This window comes from Ornithorhynchus anatinus, chromosome 6 (genome assembly GCF_004115215.2).
Source record: "Ornithorhynchus anatinus isolate Pmale09 chromosome 6, mOrnAna1.pri.v4, whole genome shotgun sequence".
Classification (NCBI taxonomy): Eukaryota; Metazoa; Chordata; class Mammalia; order Monotremata; family Ornithorhynchidae; genus Ornithorhynchus; species Ornithorhynchus anatinus.
The window spans coordinates 27232587-27252314 of record NC_041733.1 but is presented as its reverse complement, the minus strand read 5'-3'; the positions used below and the strand labels follow the sequence as shown (position 1 = coordinate 27252314).

General features: G+C 43.1%; 1 protein-coding gene across 5 annotated transcripts in view; it reads right to left on the bottom strand.

The window, feature by feature from the left end:
- Positions 1–19728, bottom strand: part of KIAA1210 (KIAA1210 ortholog) — a 129253-nt gene that overhangs the window by 108575 nt on the left and 950 nt on the right. The gene's annotated exons all lie outside the window — the stretch shown is intronic.

Sequence of the window (19728 nt, the reverse complement as noted above, 5' to 3'; positions counted from 1 at the left end):
GTAAAGTAAATAGAGTAACAAAATCTGTAGCTTGCACAAAGACAGGGCTGGAATTCTTTAACACCATTGGCTGCCTTACTACCCCTCTGATGCCACCCATGTTGGAACAGAAGACTTCCCCTTGGTTGGGCCTGCTCCCCCTTCTTGGAGGGGACTGTGGGTTTGCAAGCCCTGGGTGGAGCCACAATCCAGATCCATTCAGGCAGCAAGAACCAGGCAGTGTTCCTGGCTAACTCAGGAAATTCCAAGGCCTGGTCTTGATTTCCCCAAAGTTGACACTCCCCCACCCTTTCGTGTGAAATCACACAGAAGGAACCAGCATGCTATCGGTTTATCACTGTTCTAATCCATCTCCCTATGACCCACTCAACTACAGCTCTTCGTGGGGAAATGGGATCTTCTGGATCTTGTTGCCTAACTAAATAGCATGTTGTCCAGGCTGAGGCTGGGTCCCTTGAGGGGTCTCTCTTTGTAGGCCCATCCCAGTTATCATATACCAGAGGATTTTTGCCTCCCCATTAAAAACATTGCTGTCAATATCTGTGAAAACGGAATTTTAAAAGTCAAGCAACTCATTTAAGATTGAGACACCAGGGAAATTCCTGAAAGAACAAGTGACCACCAGCTATTTGACATTGAGCAAATGGTCTTTTCTAAAGGCAATGGGTTCCTAAGCCACCTGACACTGCATGTGTCATTGCTGTTTTTTGTGAATAATAGGCAATGCACTGGATAGAGTCTCAGCAGCTGGCCTTGCTATGGCAAAGAATGTTGGAATCAGGGTATGCCTAAACTAACTTAAAACCTTAAAGACTTACTTAAATCACATCTCCTCCAAAAGGCCTTCCCCAACTAAGCCCTCATTTTCCCTTCTCCTTCTCCCTTCAGCACCACCCTAGCACTTGGATTTGTATGCTTTAAGCACTTGATATTCACCCCACCCTTAAGCCCCTCAGTGCTTATGTACAAACCTGTAATTTATTTATTCATATTAATGTCTGTCTTCCCTTCTAGACTATATGCTCTCTGTGGATAGAGAACATATTACTGTAATGTACTCTCTCAAGTGCTTAGGGAAGCAGTGTGGACTATTGGAAAGAGCAGGGGCCTGGGAGGTTCTAATCTCAGCTCTGTACCTGCTGTGTGACCTTGGGCAAGTCACTTAACTTCTCTATGCCTCAGTTCCCTCATCTGCAAAAAGGAGATTCAATACCTATTTTCCCTCCTACTTAAGACTGTCAGCCCCATGTGGAACCTAATTAATTTGTACCTTCCCCAGCACTTAGTACAGTCTTTGACACACAGTAAGTGCTTAACAAATACCATTATTATTATTAGTAGTAGTAGTAGATTGCTCTGAACACAGTAAGCATATGATAAATACCATTGATTGACTAATTGATAAGCTTCTAGAGAGAAGACACAGCTGAAAATTTATACTTACTGCCTGAGATCAAAAGCATCACTTTGCAATTTAAAAGCTTAGATTATTTTATGCTGCAATGAATTTGGAAAATACATTACTTTTCAGAATCTCTGTTTATTGTTGAAGAAAAAAGAAAAGATAGAACGTTTTCCTGCAAAAGGGTCATAAATGTGTGCTGAATAAGCCTAGCTATATATAAAAGTACATCAAAAAGGGGAAACTACCCAATTAAATTTGAGAAGTGGTTACCACCCACATAAAAAATCTGTAATTAATTTTCAAGGAAATTTCCATGACTCTCTGCATTATGCATTTCAATTTATTTGCCTTTGGGGCAGGATGCCCCTGATTTCTCCTGATAATTGTCCCACATTTAGGAATAAAGAAATAATTGTTTTCAAATTCCCCAAAATTTTCTTGCAGAAGTAATCCATCGGCCTAATCTAAAGGCATGTTCTAATATTTCAAAAGTGCATCCTATGATGAGAAAATCAATGCATAAGTAATGTCAAAAAGGGGACACACACACACACACACACACACACACACACACATACACTTTCTGAGCCTCCAGGAGATACAGGCAGCTTTTCTGTATACCTGGTGTGAACTGTCATTCACTTTGGTCAAGTGATGAAGTGGCTATTTACAAGTGAAAGTATGAGCATCAACTGAGAGTGAGAAAACCACACTTTTGCCTGCACAGTGTAGTGCTTTAAGAATTCCTGGGCTGGAAACAAACTGAGTGACAATTTGAGGAAAACGGTTTACTGGCAGTAGCAATGACTCAGGGTTTGAAAGCAATGCCCTGCCAATTAATCAATAGTATTTACTGAGGGCAGACTGTTTGCAGAGTACTTACTAAGTAAGTGCTTGGTAGAGTAAGATACAACATAACAGACACACTCCCAGCCCACATGAGCTTACAGTCAAACTAAACCAAAATATTTTGAAAATCCCATTCCTGCACCTTTTTCTCTACAAATGACCTTTTAACCTAGAATGCTTTGGGATTGTGCATGCATTTTGCCAATAAACAGTGGTAGGAAGAAAACTTCTCTGCACCAGCATTCAGAACTTGTGGTTGAATTCAGCAGGATGTGATTAACAATCCCTAGTTAATGATGGTGCCATTTATACTACTACTGCTACTTAATTCAGTGCCTGGCACATAGTAAGCACTTAACAAATACTATAATTATTATTACTACTAATAATAATATTAATAATATTTTGTTACATGCTTACTTTGAGCCAAGTGCTGGGGTAGTTACAAAATAATTAATAATGTTGGTATTTGTTAAGCGCTTACTATGTGCCGAGCACTGTTCTAAGCGCTGGGGTAGACACAGGGGAATCAGGTTGTCCCACGTGGGGCTCACAGTCTTAATCCCCATTTTACAGATGAGGGAACTGAGGCACCGAGAAGTTAAGTGACTTGCCCAAAGTCACACAGCTGGCAAGTGGCAGAGCCGGGTCAGACACAGTCCTTACCCCAAAGGAGGTTAACGGTCTAAGGAGAAGAACAAAGTGCTGATTATGTGCTAAATGCTGTGCTAAATGCTAGGACAGACACAATATTATTTGGTTGGATCAAGTCTCTGTCCCTCAACTAGCTCTCAGTCTAGTTGAATACTTATGCACCAGCAGAGGATGCTGACTCAACTGAGCTGCAGATTTAGTGCTGACTGAATGGAGCTTTTTCTTCCCCTTCAAATCTGGCAGACTGCTGTTCTCCCCACCTTCAAGGCCTTCAGAAATCACATTGCTTTCAGAAGGGCTTCCCTGATTAATCTCTCATCTCCCCCAACTATTTTTCCTGTAGTGCCACTTCAGGACTTAATCGTCATTTAAACACCTCAGAGCTCACAATTCCCTCCGCCATTCTTTAAGAGCAGGGATTATGTCTGATAACTCTTGTTTTCTATCAGAGTCTCCCAAGTACTTAGTAGAGTGCCCTATACACAGAAAAAACTCAATCAATCATTGATGATTGTACCATCATCAATGGTATTTATTGACGTATTTAATGAGCCCTTACTATGTGCAGAACATTGTACTAAACGCTTGGGAGAGTACAATATAATATAAATACTATTGATTAATTGATAGGTTAGAAAATGAGTGGGATGGGTGAGTCAGCCGAGTTTCCATAACTGGAATCTTCTTTGCTGGAGTTCCCAACCCTTCCAGAAGATGGGCGGGTGGGTGGTGGTGTGGCGGAACAGGACTGATTTTCAGGATGAGGAAGGGGGTAGTAAGGAAGAGAGGTGTGTCCCAGACCTACATTTACACACTTCTGGGATAAGATTTGCCATCCCTGTCGCAGAGTTAGTGCATCAATCAATCGATGATATTTATTGCCATTTGCAGAGCACTGAACTATATTCCTGGGAGATTACAATGCAACAGAACTGGTAGACACATCCCCTGGCCTTGAGAAGCTTACAGTCTAGTGGGGGAGACAAATTAAATTAAATTATGGAAATGTACCTAAGTGCTAGGGGGTTAAGGGTGGGGTGAATATCAAGCACTTAAAGGATACAGATCTAAGTGCATTGAAAATGCAGAAGAGAGAGGAAGTAGGGGAAAAGAAGGCTTAGTTGGGGGAGGCCTCTTGGAGGAGATGTGAGTTTAAAAAGACTTTGAAGATGGGGAGAGTGGTGCTTGTGTGGAAAGATTCTCTTCTGAATTGTGCTGCTCATCTTGAATGGTGGAAATCCCCTATTTTACCCTAATTGGGGCTGGGACTAAACTTTGCCTGTGTTCCCTGCTGCTGCACACATGATGTCCACGTGATGGAAATAAAACTTCTGCTTCCTTTGCCAGCTGTGGCAAAGGGAGAACAAGCCCACCCATGTGCAGACAGCATTTCTTTAGAATGGCAAAAAATAGGATTCGGAAAGAGACTTAGTTTACTGCCTTTTTAATTATGATTCCCTAAACTGCCTCAACAAGGGGGAAAATGCTTTACGTGTTTGCTGCCACACTTAAGTAGGACCTGTAACAGTGCCTTGGTTTCAGGTGTCCTAAAATAACCCAGTAAACCCTAATTATCCTAAACTGTACATGGCGTCTCTTGACCGTTACTTCCTCTTATGCAGTCCCTCAAAGGATCAAGATCACTTCCCCAAAATGGGCCTGGTCCTAGAGATTCAGGGCAGGGAGGCCCAGAGAGCCCAATCCCTGGACCAGAGTCAGTTCTGGCGCTATAGATTGTAAACCCCCTTGAGGGTCAAGGTCCTTGTCTAATTCCCACTCTTTCTCAGCACCTAGTACAGTGTTCTGCCCCTAGTAATCACTTTAACAAATACTATTGCTACTAGCCATCGCTTCCAGTCCACTCAGAGTTATGGTCAAATACAGATCTAATGTTGCCAGAATCTTTGAATCCACCAAATCCATAGGCCTAAACCGAAACTAAGGTAACTAGAACTCTGAGAATGAGCAGGGAGGATGGATAAGGTCAATTATGTCAGGGAATACACAGGACTCTTGCCTGGGGGGATTTACTCCTCTGAGGGACTTCTTTTCTCACAGAACAAAGAATGTCTGCTTTGTTTACTCAAGAAAGGGTTCTAAAGTGGAAACCTGAGATTAAGACCCCTGGAGAAATGTAGTCACAACTAAAAAGCAGAGTAAATTCCTAAAATTCAACATCTCTTTTTCCTTTCATAACTTTGCGCTGCGACAGTAATTTTGAGAGCCGTTCTTATCTTTCAAATAAACATTTTATTGAAAAAATATGAAAAAAAATATCCCAGGGCCTTGAGCTCAGCCCTCCACTGTGTATGCAGGCACTAAACCAAGTGGATAAGAAAACATTTCCGTTTCACATCTCTAAATATATTCAGTTGTTTTAGATGAAAGTGGGGGGAAGGAACAGTGGAAACATTTTTCAATGATTGAAAAAAAACACATCTGTACTGGTTAAGGAGTCCAGAATTTTCTTGCAAAGGAGAGAAAGGATTTGAAAAGAGAAAATGTGGTTGCAAATCCTTCAGCAAGTAGACAGGAGATAGAAATTTGCAGCCTGGAGCAAATGGAACAGTTCCCACATCAGGCAAGGTGATAATATATCTTGAAAGTGAGGAGGAGAAAGGACTTTAATGAATGGAGATTATATCATAGAATACATAATGAAGACAGGAGCAAAGGGAACCATGCCAGAGAAGCTGTTTTTCTTTTCCAAAGGTATTTATTGAGCCCCTACTGTATGCAGAGCACTGTACTAAATGCTGGGGAAAGTACAATACAATTGAGTTGGTAGATACACCTTCTGCCCTCAAAAGAGTTTACAACCTAGTGGCAACTAGTGGCAATCTTGTGATCCAAAAAATCAAGTGGCCAGGTAGATTAATATCCTTATCTTTCTAAAAGAAGGGCTAGGGAATACAGGTTGGATTAGCCCATTCCTCTACTGAGCTTCCTCTAGTGGGGAGGAGAAAAAACAGACCTGAGAGAGGAAGCGACTAGCCCTGTAGAACATGGGTGGGAATCCAGAGAAACAGCATGGCTTAGTGGATAGAGTATTGACCTGGGAATCAGAAGGACCTGGGTTCTAATCCCGGCTCTGCCGCATGTCTGCTGTGTGACTGTGGGCAAGTCACTTCACTTATCTGTGCCTCAGTTACCTCAACTGTAAAATGGAGATTAAGACAGTGAACCCCTAGTGGGATGGAGACTGTGTCCAACCTGATTAACTTGTATCTACCGTGTTTAGAACAGTGCTTGGCACAGGGAAAGTGCTAACAAGTACCAGTTATTATTACTATTATTTATTATTCAGGGAATATTCTGGGCAATAGATTCATCAGTGAAATCTACTCTAATGTTAAGTGCTTTGGGACACCATGAAAAGCAGAATTTTCTTCCTTTCCTCTCAACTTGCTTTGCCTGCCTGGCCTATAGTGCATGAAGCAGGAAGAGCAGGAAAGGTGAGCCCCACCCTCTGCCCCACTGTCAACTGCTGCCAATCACCTTTAGGAAATGGCTTCCATGTTTGAGTGATGGTAAGTGACTGATGGCTTCCATACACGGGAAAGGTGATATGGAAAGCTCTAATGGCAGGTCTGGTCTCTTCCATTCAAATCTGTAAACGTTTTAAGAAGCTATTTAACTACAGACCTAGTATGAGTCACTCAGAAATTGAGGCTTCCTGTTTTCGGCAGAAAACCATCTGATGCCAGCTGTAGAATTCCAGGGAGACATTCAAAATGCCAGTCCCCCAAAACAGACTGAGATCTGCAGCTGGGGCCAATGTGGTTCCCGGGGGAAATGGACAGGTGAAGTAAAAGGTAACTCCCGGTGTGGAGTCAAAGCCCTACTGACTTTCACGAAACAAGTGAGGATGATGACTAGTGATTCCTTGAAGATGGTGACTAGTGACTCACTGGGGACGGCAAATCTGGCAGCTGTTTGGCAGAAGATGCTTATGATGCCCAGGAAGGAGACCCTGGCATTCTGGATAGGGCACCATTCTCCTCACTGGGCACCATCCTACACAACTACTGCTGTGCTCCCGCCAGTCACAGAGTTGATCAATCAATCAATCAATTAATCAATTGTATTTATTGGGCATTTACTATATGCAGAGTAATAATTGTGGCATTTGTTAAGAGCTTGTTATGTGCCAAGCACTGTACTAAACGCTGGGGTAGATTCAGCAAATCGGGATGGACACAGTCCCTAAAGGGGGTCACAGTCTCATCCCCATTTTACAGATGAGGTAACTCAGGCCCGGAGAAGTGAAGTGACTTGCCCAAGGCCATACAGCAGACAAGTGGTGGAGCCGGGATTAAAACCCATGACCTTCTGACTCCTAGGCCTGTGCTCTAAGCAGTAGCCATGCTGCTTCCCATTCTCTGCCCACAATGAGCTTACAGTCTACAGGGAGTGTAAGGATATGTACAGAAGTGCTGGAGAGGGCAGGATGGGAGTGAGTACCTAAATGCTCTGGGGAAAGGCCCCAGAAAAGCAGCATGGCTTACTGGAAAGAGTATGGGCCTGGCGGTCAAAGGATCTGGGTTCTAATCCCAGCTCTGCTACGTGCCTGCTGTGTGACCTTGGGCAAGTCACTTAACTTGATTCTACCATAATACGGGTTTTGGCTAAACAGCCAAAGAATCAGATAAGGTTCTTCCGACAGCTCAGACACTTATGTGTCTGTGCATGGTGTGGGATGGGGCTGCTGAGTAATGGAAAGCGATTTTGAATGGAATTCCTTTGCTATAGGGGCAAAAGGATGTTCAAGGACTGGGTTTCAAGAGGAGAAGAACTGAGTAGCTTTGTTTTCTGACCAGCTCTCATAAAAATAATAGGTAAATGTAACTTTGAATACCTCGTTGGCTTTGCACACCGTACCTCTTCCCAGCAGCCAAAGGGAATACTGGATCTGAACTTTTCTGGGTAACTACTTCAATCTCTGCTTCACTTTGACTTGGGAGCAGTGGCTTCTTACTGTTTTCTGGAGGTAATTTCTAAAGGCCCCAAACAAATAGATCCACTACTTTTGTCATGCAGCTTCAAGGTGAGTTGAGCAATTACTTTATGTAAAAGCAGTTACTTTTCTAGAAAACCTCTGCTTGGTACTCCTTGGTCTAAATGACAAAGAAAATGCTTTTTATGCTATGAATAGTACCACATTCCGGTAAAGGATGACTCACACTCTATATACCCTACAGAAGGTATGCATTCTTAATGGCTCTCATTCATGAATACAAGCTGTAAACTAATAATGCCCTTATTAAAGCATGACTAATGCCTTCCTTGCTGCCCAGCAATGCACCTGTCTCCAAACGTTGTTTCATTATTTAGTCAGGGGTGGGCAAAATACAGCCTCCAGGCTGAACTCAGCTTCCAACCTTGGCAGGAGAGAGATTGTGGCGCCTCCTGCCTGTGCACTAGCCATGTACATCTAGTCAGTAGCCATATGCACTATGGCTCTCCGGGCCCTTGTGTGCCCACATTGCTAACTTCACCCTCACCCTCCCTGTGACAGTTGGGTGGAGCTTTGCAAAAGGCAGTGGAAACAGCACGGGCCTAGGAGTCAGAGGACGTGTGTTCTAATCCCCACTCTGCCACGTGCCTGCTGTGTAACCTTGGGCAAGTCACTTCTCTGTGCCCTCAGTTACCTCATCTGTAAAATGAGGATTAAGACTGTAAGCCCCATGTGGAACAGGGACCTGTGTCCAACTTGATTACCTTATATCTATCCCTGGGTTTAGAACAGTGCTTGGCACATAGTAGGCGCTTAACAAATACCACAATTATCAATTATTATTAAAGTAAGTCTTCACTCCTGATTAAGATCTAATCAGGCATGCATTAAGATCTAATCATGCATTGCTGCTAGATCCATTTGGCCTTACAAAGTGGATTTTCTCGATACATTGTTCTGAGCCCCACATGGAACAGGGACTGTGTCCAAACCAATTTGATTGTATCCACTCCAGCACTTAGTACAGTGCCTGGCACACAGTGAGGGCTTAACAAAATACCACAATTATTATTATTATTATTATCATCATTAAATCAATCAATGTTATATTTATTGAGTGCTTAACCTGTGCCAATCACTCTATTAAATGCATGGGAGAGTTCACGTGGGTTGTCTGCATGATCTCTGTCCTCAGAGAGTTGGGGAAAGGAGGGAACCAGGGTGAGCACCAAAGGGCTTGGGTGACATAAATTCTAAAGTAGCAGGAGAGGAGAAGTGGGGGGGAGATGAGGGATTAATCAGGGAAGGCCTCCAGGAGGAGATGTGATTTTAGAAGAGCTTTGAAGGTGGAGAGAGCTATAGTCTGCTATGGGGAGGGAACTCACAGGAGGGAGGGTGTGAGAAAGATGTCAGTAATGAGAGAAGTGCGAAAGAGACAAGGGCAGTGGATTGGTTTGGGAAGCGTGCAAAGCAGGATGCAGAGGGAGAAGAACAATGAAAAGTGGGAAGGAGAGAGCTGAATGAGTGCTTGAAGCCAATGGTCGGAAGTTTCTACTTGATGCAGATTGAAATGGGCAACTATTGGTAGCTTTTAAGGAGAAGGGAAGTGTGCACCAAATAGTGTTTTTTAAAAGGTAGTCCAGCAAAATGAATTGTGAAATGGAATAAGGATAATAACACCAATTATAATAATAATGATAACTAAGTGCTTACTATGTAGCAAGTATTTCACTAAGTGCTGGGGTACGTATAAGATAATCAGGGCGGATACAGTCTGAATTCAGTCTGAGTTCTGAATCCATATTTTACAGATGAAGAAACAGGCCCAGAAAAGATAAGTGATTTGCCCAAGGTCACAGAGCAGACCAGTGGCGGAGCCAGGATTGGTCTATACAATTAGCCTTTCTTTACTGAAAGTCTGCTAAGATACAGGTACGGGTGCACCTGTACAAGTATAATACTAGATGACTAACATAGAGTGGACCTTACAAGGCCGCCTTCTGTCTGTGGATTATACATAAGAATGGGCTTGATGTAAGAGGAAATTAGCTTTCCCTTCACCGTAGTGCTGTCAACAGGAAATTCTAGAGGAAAGGAGGTAAAACAGTTTTCGGGATCAGCCTCTAGTTTTCGATTGATGTTGATGTTCTGAGGGGCTCGCCTTCTAGACTGATGGCCTCTTCAAGAAGAGTTTCATATAATAATAGTGATGGTATTTGTTATGCTCTTACTATGTGCCAGGCACTGAACTAAGCGCTGGGGCAGATTCAAGCAAATTGAGTTGGACACAGTCCTTGGTCCAAGTGGGGCCCACAGTCTCAATCCCCATTTTACAGATGAGGTAACTGAGGCACAGACAAATGAAGTGACTTGCCCAAGTTCAGCAGAGAAAGTGGCAGAGCCGGATTCTTCTTTCCATACTGGTATGATCTTCCCCTTCCTCATCGCCCCCCGAAAACCCAAACAAGATTGTTTCCACTGGTCAAGAGATTTTAAAAAATTTTCTCAAATCACAACCAGATAAATTTTACAACTTTTCAGTCAATCAACAAAATGTACACCGATAAAGGACCAGACCTTGGAAAGCCGGTTGCAACTAAGTGCAGGAAATATTTTCAAATGCCATTTGGCAATTGTGAGTTTCCCAGAGCCTAAATGCCTGACTTGGAGATTCTGGGGAAGTTTCCCAACATAACAGGCTCCCAACTTGCATATTGTACTCACAAATGCTGAGGTCAATGTTTTAATTAACAGTCAAAGGGCCATCCCAAATACAGAGAAATCCTAATTAGAGACAGAGATGAAAATCCAAAAATGACAGAAAAATAGTTTCAGAAGAAGATGATAGACTAACATTGTCTTGTACATATTTTCTGGGTTTAAGCAGGGGATTGAGGAAAAAAATCTAGATTCTAAGCTCACAATATTAAAACAAACCAAATTCCTATTGCTTCTAGGGGACATGTCTCCCAACTCTTGTTGTACTGTACTCTCTCAAGGGCTTAGTACAGTGATCTCTGCACATGGTAAATGCTGAATAAATAACATTGATTGCTTGATTTCAAGTGATTATTTGTCTAAATCTCCTTAATTGCTGGTGCATCAGCAATTCTTTGGAAAAACATTTTCTGAAATCACTGAATTTGGGATGAAGAAAATAAATCCAATCAAACTACTCAGTAAAACTGCATCTAATGAATCCATTCTGTGTTTGAGGACTTGAGAATTCCAGAAAGTTTGGAATTGTGACAACATAATGAGTTGTAAGAATATAAGAGTCAAATCTGTGGAGTTATCATTTTACAGGTATGCCCTGTCCCAGTCATTGACCCAGGAGATAGGACACCTTGCATTTTAGACTTGTTTCTCTTTTGTCCTGTTGGGAATTATCTTTCAAGAGAGGTCCACGCAGAGAGTAGCAGATTCTTTTGACTGTAAATCTAACTCCCTAGAATACTCAAAAAGCCATTTACAATGGATTCCTAATCATAATGAACTTTAAATCTTTCCCTGCTGCCATAGGTCTTGTAGCAAAAAGGGCTCGAGTTGTGACAAGCAGCACTAAAGGCTGATGAAAGGCAATGTGTAGAGGCCAAGATGTAGGGCTAATCCCTATTTTAATTTGTGTCTGGGTTTAAACTCCATGCAGACAAGGCAAAAATGCTAAATGGAAAGAATATTCATTTTCTGGAAATGTTATTAGGAAAAAAAGCTTCTTCCAATGGATATAATAGGCAGAAAACCTTATGCAACAAATCCTAGTTTCAATCAATCAATCAATCAATCAATCTTATCTATTAAGCACCTATAGGGCACTCTACTAAGCGTTTGGGAGAGTACCACACAACAATATAACAGACACATTCCCTGACAACAACAAGCTTAAGCTCTAGAGGGGGAGAGTCACTGTCAGATATGAAAAGGGAGAGCAGTTAGGGCCAAAGGCAGGACATGGGTGATAGACTGGCAGAGAGATAGAAGAGATAGAGTGAGTGAAATAGGGATGGAGTGAGTAGGCTTGCATTAGAGGAGTAAAGTATATGGGCTGGTTTGTAGTAGGAGAGCAGCAAGGTGAGGTAGGAGGGGCTGAGGTGATTGTGTGCTTTAAGGCCAATGGTAGGAGTTTCTGTTTGACGACGAGGTGGATGTTTCAAACTATTTACAGTGTATCTCCTCCAAGAAGCCCTTCCTCACTAACCTCTCATTTCTCCGTCCTAACTGCCTTCTCTTCCCTTCTGCCTTGCCGATGCACTTGGGTCTGTACCCATTTAGCACTTGGTTACTCATCTGACTCTCAGCCCCACAGAACACAAATACATACATATGTATATATATATATATAGATATATATAGATATATATATATACACATATGCTCTTTCTCCTCATCTCCATAGTTTGTCTCCACCATTAGCTTGTAAGGTCCTTGACGACAAGGAATTATATCCATCAACTCTATTGTATGGTATTGTCCCAAGTGCTTAGCATAGTTCTCTGCACACAAAAAGCACTCAATAAATACCTCTGAGTGATTGATCTATAGTCATTATTAAGAAGCTTTGGTTGGGCATTAAAAAAATATTCCAGAGAGAAAAGGCTTCTTCCATTTAGTACATTAATAGCAGGCCTATCTTTTCCAAGTCAATACAGTTCTTCGGGACATATCATCTGACATGCAATTTGGAATCCAATAACACCGCACCGGAGTCCTTTGTTTGATTTGTCATCACACAGGGCAAAGTTCCTGTTACATAACTAAGCGTTTTGAGCTGAGCCACAGGCATACAGAGGCTGTACTTTAAAAACAAAGACTAAGGCAAATCCTCAGAACACAACCTTCCCTGGTGGATGGGCGGTGATCCATTTTCTTCAGTTTCGAAAAGTCTTTTCATTTGTGGGGCTGAAGTTTTGGCCTGAAGATTAAGGACTGTTAAGTGAAGGCAGCCAAGGGAAGATTGTTCACACCACAAACACTAATATTGAATGGCCCCAAATACCTGTGCTAAGGAGACAAAGGAAACATTCTGTGTTATGACCCGGAAGATTGTCAGGGCTCAGACACTGGAACACCCCAAATGCCCTTTCATACTTACTCAGATCTTAGGACTTATAACCGCCAGAGGTAGAAACCAGTGTCTGAAAGACCTGTATTTTGTCCTCCCTAACAATGAACACAGATTCTGATCCATGATGGCGTACTGACAGGTCAGGTAAGAGATTTAACCCAAGTCTCTGATCTAGCTAAAATAGTAATTGTAGTCTCTATGTTATCTGCCCTGATACAACAAGCCCTCCCTCTCCTTTCTCTGTACTCTCCATCTAAGATCACACTACCTATTTGTCAGATTTTGAGTTTCTTGAGGCAGGAGCTTGAGTTCCTTGAGGCAGGGCTACAGCCCTGAGCTGTGAAAGAATACCATAATAATAATGCTCAATTTGCCTCAATCTAGCCTGTCTCACCTAGCCCATGTTTTGCCTCTGGCCTGGAATGACCTCCCTCCTCAAATCCAACAGAAAATTACTCTCCCCCACTTCAAAGCCTTATTGATGGCACCTCTTCTCCAAGAGGCCTTCCCAGACCAAGCTCCACTTTTCTTCATCTTCCACTCCCTTCAGTGTCTCCCTGACTTGCTCCCTTTGCTCTTCTCCCCTTCCAGCCCCACAGCACTTATGTACAGGTCTGTAATTTTATTTATTTGTATTAATGTCTGTCTTCTCAACTTGACTGTAAGCTCTCTGAGGGCAGGGAATGTCACTGTTCATTGTTGTGTTGTACTTTCCCAAGTGCTTAGTACAGTGCTCTGCCCACAGTAAGACTCAATAAATATGATTGAATGAATGAATGAATAATAATAATAGTATTTGTTAAGCAGTTCTATGTGTCAAGCACTTTTCTAAGCACTGGGGTACATACAAGCTAATCAGGCTGCACAAAGTCCGTGGCCTATTTGAGGCTCACAGTCCTAATCCCCATTTTACACATGAGGTAACTGAGGCACAGTGAAGTTAAATGACTTGCCCAAGGTCACACAGCAGAGAAGTGGCAGAGCTCTGACTCCCAGACCTGTGCTCTATCCACTAGACCATGTGGCTTCCCTGTAGTTCTAAAATGTCCCACTTGCTTTAATAATAATAATAATCACTGTGGCATTTGTTAAGTGCTTATTAGACATGAAGCACTGTACTAAGTGCTGGGGTAAATACAAGTTAATCAGGTTCCACATGGGGATCCCAGCCTAAGTAGAAGGGAAAAGAGGAATTGAATCCCCATTCTGCAGATGAGGGAACTGAGGCACAGAGAAGTTAAGTGGCTTGCCCAAGGTCACACAACTGACAAGTGGTGAAGCCAGGCTTAGGGCCTAAGTCCTCTGACTCCCAAGTCTGTGGTTTTTCCACTAGGCCAGGCTATTTCAAAAGAGGAGGAGGAAAACAAACAAACACATGAAAAAAAACCCCAAAACACATGTGTGAAGTTGCATACCTTTAAAATTCCTTCAACACTCAAGGTAATTTTGAACAAGATTAATTTGTTTTCTTGATATTGCAGCTTTCAATTGCATTATATTTAAGCCCCTGAATTTCAGGTGGTAAAAATATGTAAGAATACAGCCCAATATAAGAGGAAAATTACCAACAACTTAATTAAGTTGGCTGAAGAAACATCAGAACTTCTGTGACAACATGCAAAATGCTGATTATGCAAAATGGTCATTCCCTCTCTGTGCCCAGCTGTGAACCACCACCTCCCCTGTCCAGTGGACTGACTCTATTAGGGTCCTTTAAGTCATCAGTCTCGACTTACTGGCAGAGGATTCTGACTCTGAGGGGGCACTCTACCAAAGAGTAAATAAACAAGCATTTTCCAGCAGAGAGCTGCAGGGGTATCAGGGGAAGGAGGGAGGAATCTTGTGAGGGAGTTTTCTCCCAGGCAGAAATACCACCCCTTCAAATACGAAGCCCTGAGCCCGAACCTTTTACCCTAGTGGACACAACTCAAGGGGCTGAGGGGATAGAGGAAGAACTGGCCAGTGAGAATGACTAGAAGTATTTACAGTGAGGTTGATACTGCAAACAATGAAACTGTCAAGGGAGGAAGTAATATACACAGTCAATATGCCATTCAGAAGACCAGTGGAATAGTCCTGTGTTAAGCAAAATCCTTGATTGACTTGCTAATGCAAACAATATATGTGCCAAGAAAATGACTTTAAAGTCAGCCAGGTGTGAGAAGGAGAGAATGTGGGGGGGGTTGGGGGGGTTGGGGGTAGCATTCTTAGGCTAGTTGCCACAGTTGCATCTAGCTTTTGTGAAGTTAAAAGTTTGTTTATCTTTTATATCAAGACTCCTAGAATGTAGGTGCTGAAATAGTTGAGTAATTCTATTGTTAAATAATCCTGGGATTTTCCTTGGGCCGGAAAGAGGTCTCTAGTTGATGTGCTGCTATAGAGGGGGGAAGGGGTAAGAAGAGGAGAGACCTGGAGGTCATTTGCTAACTCATACAATTTCCAATCAATCAATCTATTGAGCGCTTACTGTGTGCAGACCACTGTACTAAGTGCTTGGGAGAGTACAACAGAACAATATAACAGAGTAGGTAGGCACAGTCCCTGCCCACAAGAAGTGTACAGTCTAGAAACTGACCATTCCAATTTCCAGTTGTAGGGAAAAGAAGGTATAGGATAGCCAGTGATGACACCGAAAAAAGGGGACTGGAGGCACATGTGAGCTCACACGTGGACAGATTCCAGCCAAATTCCCCTGAGCCTGGAAAGTTTGTGAAAGGTCACTGTGAAAAAACTGCTTGTAAGTCTGGCGCCATATCCAAATCAAGACATAGTGAGGCAGCATGGCATAGTGGATAGAGAATGGGTCAGGGTGTCAGAAGGTCATGGGTTCTAATTCTACTCTGCCACTTGTCTGCTGTGTGACCTTGGGCAAGTCGCTTTACTTCTCTGTGCCTCAGTTACCTCATCTGTAAAATGGGGATTGAGACTGTGAGCCCCACATGGAACAGGGACTGCATCCAACTCGATTTGCTTGTATCCACCCCAGCGCTTAGTACAGTACCAGGCACACATTAAGTGCTTAATAAATACCACCATTATTATTATTATTATTATTATTGTTATCAAATGGGAGATGGATTAGCTGAAATCCAGACTCTCAGTTGTGAAACCAGTGTGAAAGTGGTCACTCCTGAGAAGATGTAGAATGGACAGCAGAGTGGACAGTAGCTACCAATGTGGTTATTCTAGCAACTGCTGCGACTCTAGACACCACAGAACAGCCTTGGCATCAAGCTTGCAGTCATTCTGGCTGGAAAAGAGTTTAGAATGTAAACTTATCATGTGCATATCATAGTACGCCACACCACTGCCTTGCTACTCACCTGCTGTACCCATTGCCCTAGAGGGAACATGACTGGAAGGGATGAAAGAGTGAGAGTGTACTGTGCAAAACACTAGCATTACCCTCAATTCTTTCTCATGGGTTCTTAGTACAAGTATTTGTGACTAAACCGAGGCTCATCAGTTATGATAGGCAACCCAATCATCATCAAAATAATAATGGAATTTGTTAAATGCTCACTATCAATCAATCAATCATCTATATTGAGCTCTTACTATGTGTGGAGCACTGTACTAAGTGGTTGGGAGAGTATACTATAACAGACTTGGTAGACTTGCTCCCTGCCTGCAAGTTTACAGTCTAGAGTGCAATACAGACATTAATATAAATTAATAAATTACAGCTATGCACGTCAGTGCTATGGGCCTGAGCGAGGGGTGAATAAAGGGGGCAAATCCAAGTGCAAGAATGACAGAAGAGAGTGGGAGAAGAGGAAATCAGGGCTTGTTCAGGGAAGGTCTTTTGGCAGAAGATGCTTTCAATAAGGTTTTGAAGGAGGGGAGAGTGATTGTCAGATATGAAGAGGAAGGATGTGGGAGAGAAGTCAGTGGCTAGATAGATGAGATCGAGGTACCTGGAATAGGTTAGCATTAGAGGAGCAAAGTGTGAGGGCTGGGTTGTACTAAGAAATTAATGAGGTAAGGTAGGAGAGGGCAAGATTATGGAGGGCTTTAAAGCAGATAGTAAGTAGTTTCTACTTGATGTGGAGATGGATGGGCAAGTTCTTGAGCAGTGGGGAAACAGAGACTGGATGGTTTTCTAGAAAAATGATCTAAACAGCAGAGTGAAGTATGGACCCGAGTGGGGAGAGACAGGAGGCAGGAAGGTAGTTGCAATGATCAAGAGGGGTTAGGATACATGTTTGAATTAATGTGGTAGGAGTTTGTATGGAGAGGAAAGGCCAGATTTTAGTGATGTTGTGAAGGTCGAACAAACAGGATTTGGTGACAGATTGAATATGTGGGTTGAATGAGAAAGATGATTTGAGGATAACACCAGGGTTACGTGCTTGTGAGACAGGAAGGATGGTGTTGCTGTCTATAATGACGGCAAAGTCACCGGGGATGGGGGATGACAGTGTGTGGGTGGAAAGATAAGGAGTTTTGTTTGGGATATTTTAAGTTTGCGGGACCTCCAAGTAGAGATGTCCTGAAGGCAGGAGGATATGCAAGACTGCAGAGACGGCAGCCCTGATCTGAGATGTAGATTTGGAATTGTCTGCATAAAGATGGTAGCTGAAGCCTTGGAAGTGAATGAATTCACCAACGAATAGGTGGGAATGAAGGATTAGAAAAGGACCCAGAGCTTTGAAGAACTCCCACAGTTTGGGGATGGGAGACAGAAGAGACCATGAAAGATACTAAGAATGAGTGACCAGAGAGACAGGAGGAGAACCAGGAGAGGACAGTGTCAGTGAAACCAAGGTTGAATAATGTTTCCAGGAGAAGGGGGTGGTCGACAGTGTTGAAGGCGGCTGAGAGGTAGAGGAGGATTAGGATGGAGTAGAGGTCATTGGATTTGGCAAGGAAGAGATCACTAGTGACTTTTGAGGGCAGTTTCTGAGGAATGAAGGGGAGGAAGCCAGATTGGAGGGAGATCAAGGAGAAAATTGGAGGAGAGGAAGTGGAGAGCAGGTGATGACATGACAATTGGCTCAAGGTGGGGTAAGGGGAGCATGAGTAGAGAGGTTCAGCAACTAACCAGTGAATTTGGTAACTGGAAGTGTCTGATCTGATCAATTTGGGCAAACAAAAAAAACTTCCTTTGTAACATTTTTTGCCTTGAAATTACTCAAATTTACACATTCCATTGCCCTTGGCTTGCATCAACATTGTCAACTCTGCCACAATCAATCAATGGCATGCTGATTGTCAAAAATACAGTGTAAGAAGCACATACCAGATGCACATATGTTCTGCGCATACATGACAACCTTTAGGAGGCAAGGTTTCTAATTCTGCTAGGCTAAGTGGCTTCTATCTCTTAATCCCTCCTCTCCTCCTCCCTATTTACCTAAAATAGAAAATAAAAACCCAGGTGAAATAGTGTTCTGACGGGACAAACTGCCGTAGCGCTCATCCCAGCAGCAAATATTAGAGAGGAAGAGAATTTGAAGATTTGCCTTGGGTTGGCACCTCACAGTAAACCCTTTTTTCTCTGTATCTTCACCTTGCCAGATGTCTGTTTGAGGAAATCGGCTCCTCCTCACTCCTGTAAACATAGAAGTCTCTGGCTTTGGTGACAGATATGGAGACTTGCTGCTCATAAACCTGGCCCTGAAACTCTTGCTGCTCCTCTATTCCCTGGACTTGGACACCAACTGGCCCAGGAGACTTATCAGTCTCCTCGGGGTCATCCTCAGTGCCACTGCATCTTTCTTCAGCTCTCATCTAGGGTGACTCCCAGTTCTGAAGTAGCATGGTCTAGTGGAAAGAGCACTGGGAATCTGGGAGTCAGAGGACCTGGTTCTAATCCCGGCTCTTTCACTTACTTGTCAAGTGACCTTGGGCAAGTCTTTTGATTTGCCAGTGCCTCACCTTCCTCATCTACAAAATGGGGTTTCAACATCTTCGCCCTCCTACAGGACTGTTTCTGACCTGATTATCTTGTTTCTACCCCAGTGCTTAGTAAAGTGCTTGACACATAGTAGGAGCTTAACCAATAATACCTTTATTATTACTTTGACCCTTCTCAGGCTCTGGGCTTTAGCGGCTTCCTCTCCAGGTCACTGTCCCTATCCCAGGTGACCCTACTGTCCCCATCCTGTGCTTCCTCACTGTTCTAGTCACTCCAGGATACACACAGAGTTCTTTGTGGAAATTCACTGAACTTCTGTAGCAGCAGGACATTTGGGGATTTGCTATCATGCCAGGCCCACATCAGGACAGTTACTCCAGCTAGAAACTTCCACTCTGCTTCCTTACAGATACTTGTGTGCCTACCCCATAATTTATTTATTTGTTTATATTAATGTCTCCCTCTCTAGACTGCAAGCTCCTCATGGGCAGGGAACGTTTCTACCAACTCTGTTGTATTGTCCTCTCCCATGTGCTCATTCCTATGTTCTGGACACATTAAGTGCTCAGTAAACACTACTCATCGATTACTCCTGCCACCACCTCCCCCCTTGGACCACAGCTACAATTCCACATGTTACTGCCACTGTTGGGTCCCAGGGAGAGGAAGGGGTGCATGTTCGTTTCTGTTTTGTGAAATCGATAATCCTAGGCCTTGTCAATCAATCAATCGTACTGACTGAGAGCTTACTGTGTGTGGGGCACACTACTAAGTGCTTGGGAGAAAACGACACCGCAATATGACAGACACATTCCCAGCCCACAATGAGCTTAGAGTCTAGAAGACTAGCTAACGGTCTGTCTAGCTTACAGTCTAGGCCTTCTTGATCTAGACCTACAGCCATCAATCCAGGACTTGGGGAGCAAAGCAACCCAAGC